This window comes from Amblyomma mixtum, chromosome 9 (assembly GCF_055824585.1).
Source record: "Amblyomma mixtum isolate Tamu chromosome 9, ASM5582458v1, whole genome shotgun sequence".
Classification (NCBI taxonomy): domain Eukaryota; kingdom Metazoa; phylum Arthropoda; class Arachnida; order Ixodida; family Ixodidae; genus Amblyomma; species Amblyomma mixtum.
The window spans coordinates 12,314,043-12,334,850 of record NC_143020.1 but is presented as its reverse complement, the minus strand read 5'-3'; the positions used below and the strand labels follow the sequence as shown (position 1 = coordinate 12,334,850).

Genomic DNA, 20,808 nt, shown 5'->3' with positions numbered 1-20,808 from the left:
GTTGCAGTCGTAGTTCGTCTGCACATCGTTATCGACAAACCCGATTCTACGAACGCCAGCACAGCTTCTCCGCCGAACGAACGGGCAGCAATCTGCTGGTTTTGAATGCATCTTGGATGTGCGCTGGGTTGTTCGCTGCTCACCGCGTCTTTCCTGCGTCTCCACTGGGCCCCAGTGCGCCCGAACGAGACGAGGGAGAGGCGCTGCCGTCACGCGCTATCTGTTGCAGCAGTGAAGTACATTGCGAGGAGGAGGAGGAAGGATTGGTTTTAGTGGGCGCCGCCTGATGGCGCTACGTGCGCGCCAAGCGAAGAAAAGTAGCGGAAACGTACTTTAGTACTCGCTTAACTGCGAATTTTGTAATTTCCATTCTTATAATTACAAATATACACTACAGCACATGTCTCTAAAGCACCCTTCTAAGACAGCACCGTATTCACTAGACGTGGCTTTGTTCACTCCAAGCCATGGAGAAGGTGGTGGTGGTTATCGTGCTCGTCTCGCACTCCGGGGGCGCTGGTTCGATTCCCCAACTCGACCAATTTTCTACTCGGTTTATTTATAATGCTTCTGGTATTTTCGCTCATGGCCAACGCCGACGACGCCGACGACGACACGGGGCGACACGGGGCCCTTAACGCTGTCGCGTTAAGTATAGCTACGCCACTGGTTTCGCTTTCGTAGAAAACTATTGCTCTACGATAGCGCCCAAGCTCGGCACATCAACTGATTACGCAGATGCCTTGTCTAGACTGCGACTGAAAGTAATTCCACAGAAGACAACAAATTTTTCTTTTTTCCACACTTCACGAGCTCTCTTTGAGAGAAAAAGATACTGAGCGTGAAACAGCGCACGGCAAACAATTATTAGCTGCAGTTCGTGACATATGCCTAAGTCTGGAAAAATCGGTTTCTCAGGAATTACAACCGTTCTTGATTAGACGTTTGAACTTGCTGTTAAAGGTGGTTGCATTGTTTACAATACGCGCATTTTGTGCACGCGTTCTACGCAACGCTACTGAGCGTACTATGCAACGCAGGTTTGTAAACTGGTTTTTGAGGAAAGGAAATAACGCTGTATCTGTCTCACATACCTCTGTAGGCACCTAAATCGGGCCGTAACCGGGGACGCCGCGTTTGAGCGCGGAGCGATCGGACGCGTGGTGCATCGGCTCCGTCGATTTCTCGGCTGGAAGCGCGGCAACCTGATGTAACGCCTATCAAACCTGTGCGACTGCAACCGTGAAGTCAGCAGGATCCTGGAGGAAGTCAGCAGGCGTCTCCGCCGCTGGCTGCGGAGACGCCTGCCGGCCAACCTCTCAACATGGCTCTGCCTGAACAACGCGGATACGACCCCACGACTCTGTCGTGGTCATCTGTCCCTGTAAGCCAGCCAGAGGACGGCCCATCCACCATTTCGACGCAGCAAGCTGCCCTTTTCCAAGTCGTTGAGAGCCGGCGCCGCCGCCGGCAGAACGCACGAGGAGCGGCAATGCCCAAGACTCCTCTCAACAATTCAACAACGGGAGACGCTCGCGCTCCGTCTTCTACACCTCCACAGAGGACTTCTTCACCAGTCTCGAAGTGGACTCCCAAGCCAACGGTCAGTATGAACCCTGACGACTGCGTGGTCGTGCTGCGGCCACGCAGTACGGTTTCCCTCAAGACGGCCTTCCAGCAAGGTGAGCTCGGCGCTGCCATTTCGCAACTCATCGGTAGGCAGCACATGAACACCATCACCATTTCACCAAATTGGGAACAGAACATCATCGTGTGTGGCACGCAGAACTCAGAGGTGGTTAAAAAGCTGCTCACGGACCTTCAACTCAACACCAGCAGAGGATCGCTCGCATTTCACGGCCACCTCAAGCTCACCGGTGATGTTTGTCGCGGTGTGATATCTGTTCACAACTTAGAAACCAGTGAGTCACTAAAACATAATGTGCAGTGGCGCGGTGGTGAACTAGTTCATGTGCGCAAGCTGGGACAATCAAACGTAGCTGTGCTGACTTTCGAGGGACGCACCGTTCCGCGTTACGTCCACTATAACGCAGAACTGACTCCCGTCAAGGAGTACAAAAAAACAGTGCCAGCGTGCTACCGTTGCGGCACACTGGGGCACCGGGTGGACAACTGTCCCACCATGGTCAAGGAAAGATGCGGCATTTGTGGCCAAAACGTGGGGCTTGGTACTGAGGGGATGGCCCCCCACGTCTGAAATCCTATGTGCTTAATCTGCGGGGGCCCGCACCTCACCAGCTCCCGCGAATGCACCGCCAAATTCATTAAGTTGCCGCAGCCAGGGCCCAGGACGCCATCCAAGGGAGCCAATGCCGGCGCTACACGGGGAGGGCGGCAGCAAAACAACCAGAAGACGCCACGGCGTGGCGTGATGCCTCCCCCTGGCAAGACAGCAATGGTAACTCCACCACCCGGAGCAGCGGAGTTCCCCGCTCACAGCGCTTCATCTGGCAGCGCCGCCTGCAATCAACCCAAGGTAGGCAGCTGGGCGAGGGTCGCCTCCTCTCCTTCCCCTCCTCCCCCACCAGCACCGCCGAGACGCAAGAACTCAAGCGCGAGCTCGCCCTCTTGCGAGCTCAAAACGAAAAACTAGCCAGCGAGCTTAACTCGCTCAAATCCCAATTCCATACTCCGCCCGCGTCGAGCGACTAGGCAGAAAACATAACATATAAGGGGGATACCTCCTCCTGTGGAGAGTCGCACCGCGGCCATGGAGACCCGGGTGAGCGCAGTTGAAACACAATTGGCTGACCTCCCCAAAATTATCCATGATACCATCGCGCGTCAGGTGGAGAGTGTCATCGCAAAGGTGACACAAGCCGTAACGCACATTATCCAAAAATGGATAAAAGACAATCCGCGCGTCCTCAAACGCGTAGGACCCATCAGGGACGCTAACCGCCCCTCAAAATTCAATAGAGCTATTCCCGAAGACTTTGACTTTTCGGAAGACTCCTGCACGTCTCCGCCGGGCACTAGCGGACTGGGGAGTCTTAACAACGTGACCCCACCCTCCGCCTCCGACCATGGCCCCCAACCCTAAGTCGCGAGCAAGAACTACTCAGCCGCTTACACTAACGCAGTGGAACTGCCGGGGTCTCAAGAACCACAAGAAGCGGACTCATCTCCACCTCTTTCTTGAGAACCTTGAGTTCCTCGTCGCCGTGGTTGCCCTTCAGGAACCCGGCGCCGGTACCAAACTCACAAACTACACTACATTTCAACACAACCCGCAGACATGTATACTTGTTCACAAGCGATACACTGCGCAGGAGGTCACACTTCCCACAACACCGTCTTTCCCATACACGATGGTTTCAGTGCTGCCCCTAAAGCGGTCTGACCCTCCTGTAGACATTCTAAATATGTACTGCCCACCGAAACTTAAGAACGTCACGTTCAATGAAATTTTCACTCAAGCTATGCAGGTGGCGGGTAGGGATCCCCTCCTAATCGTGGGCGATTTCAACGCCCCGAGCAGGCTATGGGGATACCCCCGGAAGGACAGGCGTGGGAGGAAGCTTGCGGAACTTCTTTCCACACTTGGACTCACCCTGCACACTGACCCCGCCAACCCAACACGTGTCGGCAATTCCATTCAACGAGATACTTGCCCGGACCTCACATTTACACGCAACATACGCCATGCCGACTGGCTGAATACAGAGGACACTCTAGGTAGTGATCACTGTATAATCAACACAACCATTTACATGCATCCCCTGAAACGCCCACTAAAACAAGCTCGTATCCCTGACTGGACGACTTTCCGCACCTCTCTACCTATCGTAGACCCCCTCCAGTCGGGATACGACGCCTGGTCCAGATCGCTCACGTCTACACTCACACAACACGATAAGCAGATACAGCTCACAGAAACACAAACAGACGTGGACAACCACCTTCTCCACCTTTGGGAGGCCCGTCGCAGCCTCACGAAGCGATGGAAGAAACAGAAACATAACAGACGCCTAAAGAACCGCATCCTCGAACTCACACAACAGGCAGCGGAATATGCTACTCAGCTAGCCGACACTAACTGGGTGGACCGGTGCAACGCGGCTGCTCGCCAGATGTCTGGCCGCAACACGTGGCGCCTGTTCCGCGCTCTTATCGATCCCATACAAACACGCACGGAAACCCAACGCCAATTACATAGGGCCTTGCACAACTTTACAGGAACGACAAAACAGCTAGCGCACACGCTCAGGGATCGATACCTGTGCACCACTAAGGACCCCCGGCAGGCGGCGTTCTCGTATGCAGGCGAAGAGAACATGGAGCTGGACAAGCCTTTCCAACTCCACGACCTCCGGACAGCCTTAAGCCAAATGAAGCGGGGCACTGCACCCGGGCGCGACAAGGTTACGGTCAAGCTCTTGACCAACCTTCCCGACGCAGCCTACGCCGCGCTCCTCAAATACATCAATAGCATTTGGGACGGAGAGACTGCTCTCCCTCTCGATTGGAAATCGGCTCTCGTGACCTTTATTCCGAAGGCCGGAAAACCTATTGATGTGGAGAACCTTCGCCCCATCTCCCTCACGTCTTGTGTCGGCAAGCTGATGGAGAAGAAGGTGCGCGACAGACTCTCCGATTTTCACGAAACACAGCACACTTTCGCGGACACCATGTTCGGTTTTCGCCCTCACAAGTCAGCACAGGATATACTTCTGCAACTTCACCACGACATCTTAGATCCTGTCGAATGTCCCCACAACGACAAGGTGATCCTGGCCTTGGATCTTAAAGGCGCATTCGACAGCGTGAAACACGAAGTAATCCTGGATGACCTCAGTAACACCAACTGTGGCCACAAAACATTCAACTACATAAAACAATTTCTTACAGACCGTCAAGCCTACATACGCATACAAAATGCGGAACACGGGACATACACCAGCGGCTCGAGGGGAACACCTCAAGGCGCGGTCCTGTCTCCCCTCCTCTTCAATTTGGCAATGCTTCATCTTCCCTCCAAATTGTCTTCTCTGCCCGGGATACATCACGCTCTTTGTGCGGATGACATTACAATCTGGGTCACGCAAGGTAACCTGGGCCACATGGAGTTCTGCCTGCAAGCAGCGGCGGCCCTAGTCGACGACTACGCGGCCTAATGCGGACTCCAGTGCGCCCCAGCTAAATCTGAATTTGTGCACTTACGTCCCTCCCCTCGGGACACAACACCGCTTCGCATCAGTCTCCCCTCGGGACCGATCCGGGAGGCTAAGGAGATCCGCGTCCTTGGCCTCTTCATACACCACCAACGCAGAGTCGACACCACCCTAGCCAAACTTCGCACGGTGGGAGACCAGGTGGGCCGCATGGTCCGCCGGGTCTCCAACAAGCGGGGCGAATTACGAAGCAAGGATGCACTGCGGCTTGCCCATCCTTTCGTAACGAGTAGAATCCTCTACTCAACTCTCTACTTGCACCTGCGTAAACACGATGATGACCAACTGGAGGTCATCCTGCGGAAAGTCATCAAGCGGGCTCTCGATCTCCCGGTCACCACGTCCAACCAGAGGCTTCTGGCCTTGGGCGTGGTGAACTCATTCCGGGAGCTTCGAGAAGCCCACTTAGTCAACCAATACACGCGTCTTGCACAGACCACGTCCGGTCGCCGCCTCTTGGACCGGCTACATATCAAACACGACTACCACATTGAGGAAAGGGAGAGAGTGCCAGAACCCTGGAGACGCGCCCTCCGGGTCCGACCCCTTCCCCGCAACATGTCCAGAGAAGGCCATAGCGGTCGTCGCCAGGCGCGCGCGGAAGCGCTGGCGCGATACTATGGTAACCAAGAACATGTGTATTACGTAGACGTTGCCGGCCCACACCACGGGGGGTGGTACACGGCCGCATCGTACACAACACAAACACAGTTAACGGGCTCACTTTCAAAGCCTACAGCGCAACACACGCGGAGGAGATTGCCATTGCTCTGGCTCTCACGAATCCCAAGTCAAAACACATCATCACCGACTCGCGAGGGGCCTGTCGGAACTACGAGTTAGGCTGGGCTCCCCCGCTTGCCTGGCGCATACTGGAATATAGCTGTCGATCTGAAGATCCAACTCCACGCAACCTGATTTGAGCCCCCGGTCACCAGGGACTCCAGGGAAACGAACAGGCCGATCAGGCCGCTCGCGCACTCTCTCCCCGGGCTATCTGCCTGTCCTTGGAAGCCTACTCGCAATCAGACAATCTGGCCATTACATTCAAACATATCACCGATTACTACAAGGAGGAGCACCGGCGCTGCCTGGCCCCTTGTAAGGGTCTGGATCGCGCTGACGAGCGCCTCCTCATCTAAAATTCTCACTAACACTGTACTGCGCCCGGCGGTGCTTAAACATTTCAATACATCCTTTGATGGCACGTGCCAGTTCTGTGGGGAGGTGTCTGACACCTTCCACATGGTTTGGGCGTGTCAATCTAACCCATCTATCCCCCCCCCCCCAACCCCAACCCCACCAGAGAGGACTGGGAGGCGGCCCTGCTCGGCTGTCAAGACCTAAAGAGCCAAAAGGCCTTGGTCCAACGGACGCGGGCGGCGTTGCTTGCCAATGGGGCCCCGGAATAGGGGCTCCACCTAGTACTGTGAGGGGAAAGGGCCAATAGGATCCTACCCCAATCACCTTTCTGTAAAAAATTTAATTGCCCATAAATGTTTTTCACCACCACCACCGTAACGGAATGGAGGAAGGTGGGAGCGAAAGAGGAAAGAGTTGAAGTGGTGGTGTGGAAAACATTTATTCAGAACGGAGAGGAGGTGTTTGGATCAGCCCGTAAGGGACCGATCCTTACAAACACTAGGTGGAGGTCCCTAGTTTGGGACCCCAGTGGGGGTAGCCGCCGCCCGGGCGCGCCCGACTAAGGCTTGTTGGACCTGTAAGTCGTAGCAGCCGAGCAGGGTCGCCTCCCTGTCCTCCCGGGTTGGGTTGGGGATGGGGGGCATGACCGGGTTGGAGGGGCAGGCCCACACCATGTTATAGGTGTCCGAAGACACCGCACTACAGTGCGGGTAGTTGCCGCTAAAGGAGGGGTCGAAATGTTTTAGGGCTGCCGGGCACAGCAATGTATTGGTGAAGAGGCGGAGGAGCCGCTCATCCGCCTTCTTGAGGCTTTTACATGGGCTAGGGTAAAGGCGATGGCTATCTTGATAGTAGGTTGTGATGTCTTTGAATGTATAGACCGGATTAAAATTGGGTTCCTGATCAGGTGGGGAGGAGAAAACAGCCCGTTCAGAGAGCGCGCGGGTGGCTTCGTCTGCAGCCTCGTTTCCTGCCAGCCCCTGATGAGCAGAGGCCCATATGAGATAACGGTGAGCGGGGTCCGTATCCCGTATGCAATTTTGGTATATTCGATAGGCTAGGAAGGGTGCCGAAGTGGTCTCCGGAATAATTTCAGTCACATGGGGATCTTTAACGTGCGCTGACATTGCACAGTACACGGGCGCCTTTTGCGTTTCGCCTCTATAAAAACGCGGCCATCGTGGTCGGGATCGAACCGGCTACTCCGGCTCGGTAGAGGAGCGCCTTAACCGCTGATTCACCGCGGCAGGTTGCAAACGGCCGCATTTCATGTCACGTTGTTGGCGTTTGGCGCAACCATACGCCATTATGCCATGTGTATAAAAAGGCAGTGAAGGTAGCGTTTGTGTGGATGTGCTGGCTGACCCATACATCAGTTGTGTGTGTGCGCCACCATCGCTGTGATCTGTAACTGAAGCGGTATCCTGAGGTGGACGTCTGCTCTATGGAATCGGCTTCAGCCAAGAATTTCTGCAAAGCTGCCACTGATGAACTACGTTGATGCTGCAGCGGATGTAAGTTCAGCTTTTATGGCAGGGTTTGAGAAACCTTCTTTACATATGTTTTCAAAACACTCAAAGCTGCTTTGAACTCAGTAAAACACGTTGCGGGGCTAGTTGGTTATGCAATTTCTTTCTTTAAAATTTAAGCAGCGTTAACTTTTAGGACGAATACACAGAGGACATGACAGGACGGGCGCTGACTCCAACTATGTTTATTGAACACGTTTTTCGTAGAACGTACAAGAAAAGGCGACCGTGAGTGCATGCGCATCTGCGACAGACCACAAAAGGAAAGGCCAAAATGACAAAGATGACATCAAAGGTAGATTAATGTGGGCGGCACGCATTTCGTCCCTTATTTTTAAGCAATCTGAATTCGCTGGCATGCAGGGAGACAGAAGTGGTGCTGACACACATGTCGCCTTTTGCCTTGATGAAAAATGCTTCGGATAATTCTCGAGCTAATATATCTTTGCTCCTGCTTAGAATTTTGATTTTGCCAAGCCGTGGCTCACAGTTCTCATCGCTTTGGTCCTTGCAAGAACGGCATTGGGCGGGTAGATGCGCATGCGCTCACGGTTGCCTTTTTTGTATGTTCTACGAAAAACGTGTTCAATAAACATAGTTGGAGTCAGCGCTCGTCCTGTCATGTCCTCTGTGTATTCGTCCTAAAAGTTAGCGCTGCTTAAATTTTAACGAAAAAAAAGCTGCTTTGAACTTCATGGTTAACCCTAACAATGCTTTGGTCACTTCGTTTACGCAATCTGGCGCTTTTTCGCGTATACTTTAGGCAAAGTGCGCAAGGGTGTCAGAGTTTCTATCATTCACTAAGCAAACAAGCATTGAGTACTAAAACGAAAAAGCTCGAACCGAAAAGCCTCCACGAAGAACAAAAATTTAGAGGGCAGTTAACGGTGGTTAGGTGATGTGAAGGCGAAAAAACCAGTTCGTCACCTTGAGCCTTAAACATCGACACAGGTTTCTCACTGAAAAATAAAACTGAGAAGCACCTCTGCTAATTCCAGAAACGCTGAATCCACAGAGGTCCAAGTGAAACATACGGTCACTTTGTCAAATACTTGTTCAAGGTAGCCACCAACATCATTAAGAGGCGTTCTTGAGCAAGAAATCGTGTGGCCATCCGCAAGGGTGTTCGAGTAAATGAAAATTGGAAAATTGTTTGGTGGTGAAAACTTCATTTGGTTGGTTTTTGATGGAAAGAAATGGCGGAGTATATGTCTCGCATATCTCGACGGACACCTAAACCACGCCGTAAGGCGGGGAGGAAGGTGGGAGAGAAAGACGAAAGAGAAAAAGAGGTCAAAACTAATTTGGAACAGGGGCTTTGGGACACATAGGTCCTTGGGCCCCGCACAAACCAACTGCACTTAAACGTTCACGTCCTGCAGGCTCATGACGCTGGCAGCCTGTCCTGCGGCGATGGCTTGGCCGGGTCCTCGGAGCGCGGTAGGGTCTCCCAAGCTTACCAAGTGGTAAGGTGCTCCAGACCCCGCGGGGGAGGATCCGCCTGGTATAGGAAAAGGATATGGTCAAGAGCGGCTTTGGGGCGGTGGCAGAGGGTACAGCAGGGGTTTCTGTGGTCTTGCTGATAGCGAGAGCGTATGTAAGGGGAAGGTAATGTGCGTGTTTGGAGCCGCCTCCAATGTGTCTGTCGAGAGAGGGATGGGCTATGGGGTAGAGCCGACGCTCGGATTTGAGTCATTTCACTGAATGAGTGCATGCGCTCCCGTGAGAACCCCAGATCGGGGGCCGCTGGGGCCCAGTTTAGAGAACCTTGGGCTAAAGCATTAGCAGCCTCGTTTCCGGGATTCCCGGCGTGGGCAGGCACCGGTATCGGCTCCATGTGGAGGAGCGAGTGTGCGGCGAGGGAGGCAGTATGCGAAATGCAGGGACGTGAACTCTCCCGCAAGCAAAATTTAGTGTGGCAGTTTTAGAGTCAGACAGTACATATATGGCCTTCGTGCGTGTGAGGGCCAGGGAAATGACAGCCTCTTCGTACTCTTTCGAAGTGGCAACGGGGGATATGTGAAGGGTGGCAATCGGTTGGAGGGAGGGGTTCATGATGGCTACAACCGCGTCTTCGCCTGTGCATGCGGCATCCGCCCAAATGGCATCCGGTTCCGTGCCATACTCTTTGTGGAGCTCCCGTGCGCGAGCACTGCGGCGGGTTTGGTGCAGATGGGGTGCATGTTTTTGCGGAGAGGCATAATAAGTAGTTCGCGATGAATGCGGCGGGGGACCTTGAGCGATGTGGGATCCGTGGCTCGTAGGCGGATACCGAGGGTGTGTATGATGTGTCTGGCGGTGGTGGTTCTCGCGATACGTATGTATTGTGTCTGTCGGTGGGCCTCTATACGCTCCCCTATCGTATTGTGCAGGCCTAGCTGGAGGAGTTTTTTGGTTGAGGTATTTAGGGGTAGGTGTAGTGCTGTCTTCAATGCTGCTCGGATGATGACATCCAAGATTAAGAGTTCCCTGCCGGAGTTTCAAGTACACGAGCGAGGAGATAAAGCGGCTCAGGACGAAGGCATGAATGAGACGACATATATCATGCTCCTTTGTCCCAGTGGTGTGTGGAAACGCGGTGGATTAGGGGGCATATCAGCCCCGTTGTCTGCTTAAGTTTGCGTATGGTGAATTTTTTTTTCCCGTTGTTCTGGATGTAGAAGCCCAGTACTCGGAGAGTGTTTACCTCAGGGATGTGCCGGTTTTCCAGTGTCACGGCGATGGGGGCTGTGAGGCAGTTTCGGGTTGCGGGGCGAATTACGAGGAGCTCCGACTTCTCTAGAGAGCTTGAGTGTCCGATACTCCGCGCATGTGTTTAGGTAAGGGTAGCTGCTGACTGTAGAGCATTCTTTGTTTCCATCACTGTCATGGGTGGTCCATAGCGTGGTATCATCGGCATAGAGTGTATGCCGAAAGTGGGGAATGGTTCCTACATTGCGGGCAAGGAGAATAAGAGTGACATGAAACAGAAAAGGGGAGAGGACGGCTCCCTGCCACTAAGGATGTATGAGGAGATATGGGGAATGCAAGCGAATTTCGGCCGTCCGGATAGTAAGGAATGCTTGAATATAGGTGTACACGCGTTCGCCTATGTTCAAGGGGGAGAGAGCCGCCATTATCGCCTGATGGTCTAGCCGTTCAAAGGCATTGTAAAGATCCAAGGCTATAGGACAGCTTTTGTGTTACCCGGATTGAGGGTGTCGAAAATATCGTGTGTGAGTTGGAGCTGGCGTCCTGTGCCGAGAGATATGGACGAAAGCCCACCATGATAGCGTGTAGACGTCTTGCTCCGCCATGAGGTGAGTGAGTCGGATGAGTGCGACGTGTTCGAAAAGCTTTCCCGGGCATGAAGTTAATGTGATGGGAGGGTGATTTACAGGTGTCAGAGGTTTGTGGAGCTTTGGTATGAATAAGATATTGGCGGGACGCCAGGATTGGGGGAAAGTGCCCTCCTGCCAACATTTGTTGAAGTCGCCCGTGAGCTGGCCGATCGATTGATCATCCAAACTACACAGCGTGGTATTGCAGATCAGGACAACTGCGGAGGTAGAGTTAGAGCGGAGAGTCAGGAGGGCTGCTCTGACTTCTGCTTCCGTAATCTGGGCGTCCAGGTTGGCATTAGGGGCGCCTGTATAGGGGGGCAGGTGGTTTGAGGCATCGGGAGTTGTATGTGTGTTTATAAGTATATCGATGACTCGTCGGGAGAAAGGTCGGTCTTCTGTATAAGGCATGTGAAGTTTTGTTGTGTGGCTTTTTTGGAATGCGTGGGGTACATTAAGTGACGGAGGAGTTCCCAGCTATGTTTTGAGGACAGATTTACAGCCAAACTACCGCAAATATGACCCCAGTTGGTCAACAGAGCTCCTCAGCATGCTCAGTAATTTGTGTTTGCAGCGCGGCCAGCCGCTTTAAGGGTCCGATTGAGGTTTTGTCCTTTCCAGCACACTAGTATGCTTTGGTGGGCCTCCCGTTGGTGGGCCATGTTAGTATCGACGGTGGGCGTATCTGAGGTTGTGAGAAGGGTTCGAGCATTTATGGAGGCATCGTTCATGAGGGATGCCACCCACTGGACGATGTCTGTAATGGGAGCGTCAGAGAGGGCCGCGCGTGCGGACCGGACCGCATCCCAGTTGGTGATTTTGTGTGTTAGGCAACGGGTCTTCCTTTTTTGTGCCATACTCTAATGAAGAGGACGTAATGATCGCTCCGTAATGTGTGACATATTGTGTTCCACCTAATACCAACACGGTTACGGCTCAGTGTCAATTCCGGCCTGGTGTCCACGCTGACACTGTTGCCAATCGCCGTGAGGGTGTTAAAGTTGTGTATTGTGCGGTGGCGCATTTGCACCAAGGACCAGAGTCGCCGGCCTCGTCCCGTAGTGGTCCCGCGCCAGTCAGTGTGCTGCCTGTTGAAGACCCCTCCGATAATCAATGGATGCTTGCCTGCAAGACGTTGGAGATTTCGCAGTACTGTTTCCAACGAATCCATCGGCTGAGACGGGGCTTGCATATATTGGCAATAAAAATGGACCGTATGGAGTGTGTATCTTATATTTAGTTGATCACGCAGGGCGTCTCGGAGGTGATGTGATGGGTTTGGTCTGTAATGAAGCGATGTATGAGCGTAGACACCCTGGGTGTATTCGTTGCGTTCGAGTTAGGAGATGTGTAGCTGGAAAGTGTGGCAGGGCTATGAGTGTCCTGAAGAAGAAGGATGTGGGGTGTGCGAAGTCTTGGGAAAAGGAATTGGAGGGGTGAGGGCTTGCCTCGGAAGCGGTGGCAGTTCCATTGCATATCTGATAAGCAATTAGGAGGTTGCCCGACCATACTGGAACTCTGGTGGGGTGAGAGTAGGTGGGATTGATGATGACCTCTGTGGGGTAGGTGGGTGAGGTGTAGCGAGGGAAGGGCCGGCTGTATTGTTTGGATGCGGTTTCATACTGCGCAAGGCTCATCTCTAGGATGTGCACTATTCGCGCAAATGCGGCTTCAATTTGTTGCTCGAAGCGTTGGGAGAGGTGGTCGATGAAGTGATTGCATTTTACATCTAGACGCGCCTTCATTTCTGGGACTTCAGCGTCCATGCAGGGCTCTAGAGATTCAAGGTTGCTGTGGGTGATAGGTAGGGGCTCTGTTCGCTCTTCTTGGGTGGGGGTGAGTAAGGGTTTGGGAGTCGGATTCTTCCCTGTTTTAAGCATGAAATGCTTTTAGCTCCCGTTGTCGGCAGTGTGGCAACGTCACGCCGAAACCGAGAGCCATCATCCGGGCACTGAAATCCACTCATCCGGGCACTGAATTCCACTCATCCGGGCTCTGAAACGAGAAAATCCGGGCACCGTACGAGACTACACGAGATTCACCGAGACTCTCTAAGCCCTCCTACGGGACCGGCATGCAAGCGCCGGTTGCTCTCCAAACGAGTCACAAAAAATAACTGCTGCCAGTGTCTTCTCAATGTTTATCAATATATCAGTCGAGCTGTGCATTTGATAATGCACGAAATTATAATTTCCGATTGCTAATAACGCGTGCTAAAAGCACATACATGCCACAATACACTTCGTTGTCATACGTGATTTGTTAGGAGCTTTGAGAGAAGGCCGCGTAGAGAAAGAGGGGAGCTCCAGGGCGAGGAGGGCTTTCGGCTGAAAAACTGCTTTCGCGCGCTCCCCAAGGATGGCGCTGCTGTCCTACACTCACGCACGTAAAAGACCGGCCGCAGGGCCTTCGTGCCCTAAGTAGGGAGCGCGGCTTCGGCCACGAGGAGTATCTGTCATCGCTTCGGCGAGCGCGGCTTCTGCCGCTTTTTTTTGAGCAGCGTCCGCTCCGGCGGACGCAGTTGTTGCTGCGACGCGCGTCTTTTCTTTCCTTTTTCTCTTTCCTCTGATCTTTTAGCTCTCCTCTATCTGCACGTGGCAGCGGTGGTGGCTTGGCTAGAGCCAGTAGCAGGCCCGTGCAATTTCCTCTTCATCCTTCTCTCAGTCACAACAACAACTTCGTGCCCTTTCGCCCTCTGGCAGGCAGATGTATACACGCTCGCGGAGTATTCGAACGCGCTGCATATACATTCTTGTGAGGCCTGCGTCTCGTCGTGTCCGCGTACGCTGCTGCATCGTCCTGGATTTCAATGCCGCCACCGTCACAGCTGCTTAAGCCGAGCAATGGAGCCTGTGTTAGGCCCGTAAACATTTCATGCTTACTCTACTCTCGGTTACGGGAGAGGCATTTTTGGAGTGTGTTGGGTGAGAGGGACGGTTGGTGGAAGCGGTGCAAGGATGGAGCCTGGCGGTGGAGGTCATGGTAAGAGAGGTAATACGACTCACCTCCTCTCGCAGGGCCTAGAGCTCCCAGTCACGGGGATCGATCAGAGTGGGGGGGGGGGGTTCGAGGGCTTGCTGCGATTGTTGATTCTGTCTGCTACTCTGCCCTGCGAGCAAAGTTGTCATGAATGTTGGTCGTGGTGTTGGCGGTTAAAACATTTAATAAGAAGGGACAGGAGATTGGATCAGCCCGTAAGGGAACAATCCTTACGAGCACTACGTGGAGGTCCCTGGTATGGGACCCCATTCGCGGTGGCCGTCACCCGGGCGCGCCAGACTAAGGCTTGTTGGGCCTGTACTTCGTGGTAGCCAAGCAGGGTCGCCTCCCAGTCGTCACTGATTGGTTTGGCGATGGGGTAATAGCCGGGTTGGAGGGGCAGGCCCACATCATGTGATAGGTGTCAGAAGACAGCGCACTACAGTGCGGGCAGCTGCCGTTAAAGGCGGCGACGAGACGATGAGCGAGACTTGCCGGAGTGTCGCGTTTGAGGAAAGTAAATTCATTAACTGTCTTACATATCTCGGTGGACACCCTAACCGCGCACTAAGGTAAAGTAAAAACGAGGCAGTGAAAGAAGAAAGGAAGAAAGAGGTGCCCTAGTGGAGGTCTCCAGAATAATTTCCACCACCTGAGGATTTTAACGTGCTCTGACATCGCACAGCACACGGGCGCCTTTTGCGTTTAGTCTATTGAAACGCGGCCGCCGCATTCGGGGCCGGACTCGAGTATTACGGCTCTGTACACGAGCGCCTTAACCACTGAGCCACCATAGCGGGTGCGTTGCGTGACAGTTACGCGACAGCCTATACACCTTGTACGGTCGTAAAGCAGTCGGCGTCGTAGGAGTAGTTGTCGGCACCGCACGACGGAGCAAATCGTATCATGCCACCCGTTTGCCGCAGAATTTTCCGGATAGTGTCGTACGATTCAGCGTTTCCTGCAGCATAAACATACTGACGTTAGCGCTTAGCTAGGGGCAGAATTCGAACCGGTGACCTGCAATCGAGGGCTGTGGGTGTCCACAGAGATGTAACGCCTTTAATGAGTGATTTCCTTTCCTCAAAAACAATATTCATTGTCTACATTACGGCACCTCTTTCTCCCTTTCTTCTTTCTCTCCCACCTTCCTCCCTTCTCTTACGGTGGGCGCCCACCCAGATATGAGAGGTTTGGTTTGGTTTATGGAATTTATTGTCCCAAAGCGACTAAGGATATGAGAGACGCCGTAGTGGAGGACTCCGGAAATTTCGACCACCTGGGGTTTTTAACGTGCACAGACATCGCACAGTACACGGGCCTCTAGAATTTCTCTCCAAAGAAATTCAACCGCCGCGGCCGGGATCGAACTCGCGTCTTTCGGGTCAGCAGCCGATCCCCATAACCAATGAGCCACCGCACCGGCGTCTGCTCCATACCACGTGCTGATCACCAGATATGGGACAATTACTGCGGAATTTCCTTGCCGCAAAAATGCGCTGTGTGCAAGGCGTTTCCAATTTCTTCCAATTACTATTACAATTGGTTTAATGGAGCAGTAAATATTTCCATCTCGGTGGACACCCTCAACGGCCATTAAAGGGGATAGGTCGAGAGTCTGGGAAAGCATACAGTTCATGCTGGTTCCGCTTGGAATTTTTTTTATTGCGAAAGAAATTCTACGATCACTAACGGCCTTTCGCGTAGCGGCAGCTGGTAGCCACGTTTGACCTTTAGAATGACCTCTGACGTAGCAACCGTCGCGGTGGACACCTGAACCGCCCCGTACAAGAAGAGAGGCAGTGGGAGTGAAATAATAAAGACAAAGAGGAGGCGTAGTGCAGAAAATGAAAATTCTATTTGAAGAAAGGAAATTACACAGTAACTGTCTCTCATCTCTCGCTGGACACCCTCATCCGTTTCCAGAGGAATGGAGAAAGTGGGAATGAAAGAAGGAACAGAAAGAGGGCTGTAGTGAAGAAAAGGAAAAATAGGAAAGGAAATCACGGAGGAAGTTGCGCCGCTCCGCGGAGGAGAGCCCACAGTTGGCACGAATCCAGAGCAAGGACGGACACCGCGAGCATGGAGGGACACCGCGAGCTTGGTGGTGGTGGTGAAAACATTTATTACGAATGAACAGGAGGTATGTTTGGATCAGCCCGTAAGGGACCGATCCTTACAAACACTACGTGGATGTCCCTAGTATGGGACCCCAGTGGCGGTTGCCGCCGCCCGGGTGCGCCCGACTAAGGGTTGTTGGGCCTGCAAGTCGTGGCAGCCGAGGAGGGTCGCCTCCCAGTCCTCCCGGGTTGGGTTGGGGATGGGGGGAATAGCGGCGTTGGTGGGGCAGGCCCACACCATGTGATAGGTGTCAGAAGACACTGCACTACAGTGTGGGCAGCTGCCGCTAAAGGAGGGGTCAAACGCGAGCTTGGACGGATACCGCGAGCATGAGCCATTGAAGGCTTTCGCCTTAAAATGAATTAGAGGAAAGGAAATTACTGAGGAGGTTGCGCCGCTACTGACAATCCATCGCCGACGGATTCACCATCACCGCACAAATCTCTCAGCAGAGAGGAAGCTGTCGCTTGGAGACAATTACAAACAGGCTCTTTCCCAAACCTACATATACTAAACAAAATGCACCCTACGATATACACGAACAAATGTCCCTGGTGGGACGAAAAACCTACACTATACCACATCACATGGGCCTGCCAAAACATAGACGTGGTCCCCAAAATACAAAACCCGAGTGCGGAGCAGTGAGACTCTGCTGTCCAGCGACCGCTGCGAAGACCAACAAGGTCTGGTACAGCGAGCTCAACGGGCGGCAGTGGCCAGCGGAGCCCTGGACTGAGGGCAACCGACCACTGATTAGAGGCGGACGACTTCGACAGAGAAGGCTCCTGGGGGTAGAACCAAGACGTCTCTGAAGATGCCCCCAAACCGCAGGAAAAACCATTAGTGTAAATAAAGTTTTCCCTTCCTTCACCATCACCCAAGTTGAAACCAAAAGCCATTTCTTCACCGGTCACCGAAGCGTATTTATAGGCATAAATAAAGTGCAACCACAGTAAGGATTGTATCTGTCCTCGCTTCGTCGAGCGCGCCTTCGGCCGCTTATCTGTTATTTCAGCAGCGTCCGCTCCGGCGGACGCAGTTGTTGCTGCGACGCGCGTGTTTTCTTTCCTTTTTCACTTTCTTCTGATCTTTTAACTCTACTCTGCACGTATCAGCGGTGGTGGCTTGGCTCGAGCCAGTAGGCAGGCCCTTGCAATTTCCTATTCATCCTTCTCTCAGTCACAACAACAACACAGCAACCACAGTACAATCCATGTCTGGCCTCAGTTTAATGACATAGCCAAACAATACATGGGTACACCATTATCTTGACCAAAAGGAAAAGCCATGGAGAAGCCATGTTTAACCATGTTCACCACCAAGGTACACCACAAGCCGCCTAAGGCGTAGCCAAGGTGTATTTCTTTCGCAACCTACCAGACTTTACCAAAGCTAAGCCCCCGCCACTTTTTTGGTTGCATCAAATCTGTTTGAAAGGTGCGGCATGCGACTTAAGCATGCGCACGGAGTCTGAATGCGCGATCGTGTTTGGTTTATCAACGAATTAAACTTATCCAGTAGGTGTGAGCATATCGTTCAACATGGCTGGCAGTTGCCATTGATTAGATTTATGGCAATTAGAGCGCAGCTCTTTGGCGCCCGTTGCTGCGTTTCGCGGGATCCCCGTTGCCGCTGCCGTTGTCCGCTGTAACCCGCAGTAGGCACCTCAACTGCTCCTCGCTTGAGTCCCAAAGGGCTCTGGTGAAACGGGCGAGAGACGGGGCCTCGTCATGCGGTGTCCCGGACTAGGGACGCCGACCATGTAGCGGGGCCACTCTGTGACTCCCAAACTCTATTTCATCGATTAAAAGTTTTCACCACCACGACCTTAGTCACGCTTTAATCTGCGAAACCAATAAAGCGGGAGCTTGGAAAGCAAAGGCTCATAGCTGCTCTGTTTGAACAGTGGACACCTCAATCGTACTTTAAGCTACGTGGCGGTAGTGACAGATGTGCGTTGCATACGTTGGCACTGATAACGTTGTGACAATTTACGGAAAGGGAGTGCGCATAACTGGTTTCCTGGGTCAGTGGACGCCCGAATCGCGCTTATAGGTACGTGGGGTAATGAGAAAGAGACGTGAGCTGCAAGCATTGACAACGATGAGCCAGAAACGCGGGGCTGAAACCAAAGGCCTTCGGCGCTCATTGTGTTCAGTAGCGTTGGCGTTGACAGCATTTTACACTCCGATCATTTTAAGAAAAAGGAGAGGGCATAACTGGCTCCCTGAGTCAGTGGATGCCTCAATACGCGCTTATAGGTACTTAGGGTGATGAGAGAAAAATGTGGGCTGCAGGCATTGATAACGTTCTGCCAGAAACGCGGCGCTGAAGCCCTAGGCCGTCGGCGTTCATTGTGGTCGGCGTTAGCGTTGGCAACATTTTCACTGCGATCAATTTAACGGTAGGAAGTGCGCACAACTGGCTCCCTGGGTCAGCGGACGCCTGAATTGCACTTATGGGTAAGTGGGGTGATGAGAGAGAGAGAGATGTGGGCTGCATGCGTTAACGCTGAGAGAGTGAGTGAGTGAGTGAAAACTTTATTAGCTCTAGATTCGGTTGTGTTCGGCGGTTTTGAGATGGCTTCGTCCATATTGCTCAAAGGTCGGTTGCCCTTAGTCCAGGGCTCCCCTGGATGCTGCAGCCAGTTTTTCTCGCCGAATCAGACCTTCTTGGTCGACCCGGCGATCGCTGGAGAGCACTCCCTCCCATTGCTCCGCACTCGGGTTTGTTATCACTGGTACCACGCTTATCCTCTGGCATGCCCACGTTATGTGGTACAGCGTGGGGGGTTCTTGGCACCAAGGGCATTTGTCATTGTATTGTGTTGGATACATTTTGTTGAGTACGTGTAGGTTCGGGTAGGAGCCCGTCTGTAGCTGCCTCCACGCGACAGAGTCCTCTTTGCTAAGGGAGTTGTCCGGTGGTGGATACCGCTTTCTGCAGCCCTTGTAATAATTTAGTATCGCCGAATAATCTTGGGGTACAGGTTCGTTCCCCTCGAGGTCGCCTACGTTGGATGCTCGGTAATAAGTGTACCCTCGAGCTATCCTGTCCGCCTCTTGGTTCCCTGTTACTCCCGTATGTCCCGGCGTCCATACTATCGTATGCCTGATTGGTTCTTCGTTTGTTTGTCGTTGTGTTATGAGCACCCAGAGCGGAGTATGCGGAGCGCTCTGTGCCCTGTTCTGCCGCGTAGGTAGTTGCGGCATGCTGTTTGTGAGTCTGTAAGGATTTTTAGAGACCGTTTAGACCGATAGCCCTCCGCTGCCGCTAGAGCGACGGCCGCTTCCTCAGCCTCGACTATCGTGCAGTCTTGTAGGGATGCGCTGGTGATCTCGCGTAGGGTCGAGTCAATCACCGTTGTTACCGCATTGCTGTTGTGCTGCCCCGCTGTTCTGGTGTATGTGGCTGCGTCCACGTATACCGTCGTTTCTTGGGATGATAATGTCTTTTGTAGGTATTCAGCCCTTGCCTCTCTGCGTGCTTTGTGTAGGTTGGGATCCATGTTCCGGGGTATTGGCGTTACTTTTAGTGTGTTGCGATATTCGTCCGGAATTGTTTCTGTCCTCTGTATTTCTTGAATTTGATCGGCGCGGACCAGTTTCTTTAGGAGCTCCCTGCCAGATGGGGTCTGTTGTAGTCTGCGCAGTTGGGAGACTAGTTGTGCCTCTCTCAATTAATCGAAAGTGTTGTGTAGTCCTAGGGCTAGGAGCTTTTCGGTTGAAGTGCTGTGAGGAAGGTGGAGTGCGGTTTTGTAGGCTTTGCGTAGAATCACGTCCGCCTGTTGTACCTCACTCTTGATGGGATTGTAGTAGGGGAGGCTGTATGTCACTCGGCTGACTACCAGGCTTCTTCAGGCTTCTGGCTTCTTCTCGCAATCAACCATTAACTTCCGCCTGCCAGGGTAGCAGGGTCGGTCGGGGCTTCAATGTACATACTAAGACAAACAGGAATTTCTTACCACTTATGGGGGGCCGTGGACATTCCGTTCGTATCGCTCGTATACCTGCGCCGGATCAGTGAGCAGGCGATTGAATAGTGAGGGGCGGGATACCTCCCTAACGGGCCACGTCCGGCGGAGGTGAAGGGGTAGTGCGAAATGTGTTTTGAGACCACCGCGCGGACGAAGTTGTGACCTTGATCAAGAACTGCAAGCTTCACGGCTGACTACGATGGACGTGCACAGCACTGGAATGACATACATAAGTTGCTCACCGTCTATCCGCTTTCGCAATTCATTATTATGCGAAGCATATTAACGTAGGTTTCGGGCCTTCGCGCGACGCCCGGCAGTGGCCACCATTGACCTTCAAGTGACCTTCAATAAGGTCACGTGACATGACGTCACGTGATGACGTCACACCGGCTGCAGACAGGGTGTCGAACCGGAACTGAACCCGAACCCGCAACCGGAACCGAACCCGAATTTTCGCCCGGAACCGGAACCGAACCGAACTCATATTTTTTCGCCATCTTGGAACTGAACCCGAACCGGAACGATTCAAAGGAACCGTT

At 53.0% G+C, this 20,808-nt stretch overlaps 1 long non-coding RNA gene and 1 pseudogene across 1 annotated transcript in view; both read left to right on the top strand.

The window, feature by feature from the left end:
* The first annotated feature begins 1,311 nt into the window (after positions 1-1,311).
* LOC149328332 (uncharacterized) lies at positions 1,312-6,645 on the top strand (annotated as a pseudogene).
* Positions 6,646-9,247: 2,602 nt separating this feature from the next.
* LOC149328331 (uncharacterized) overlaps positions 9,248-20,808 on the top strand; it is a 43,101-nt gene continuing 31,540 nt past the window's right edge. The window contains exon 1 of the long non-coding RNA XR_016285476.1: positions 9,248-9,333. This is a non-coding gene — a long non-coding RNA (uncharacterized LOC149328331). The remainder of the gene's footprint in view (positions 9,334-20,808) is intronic.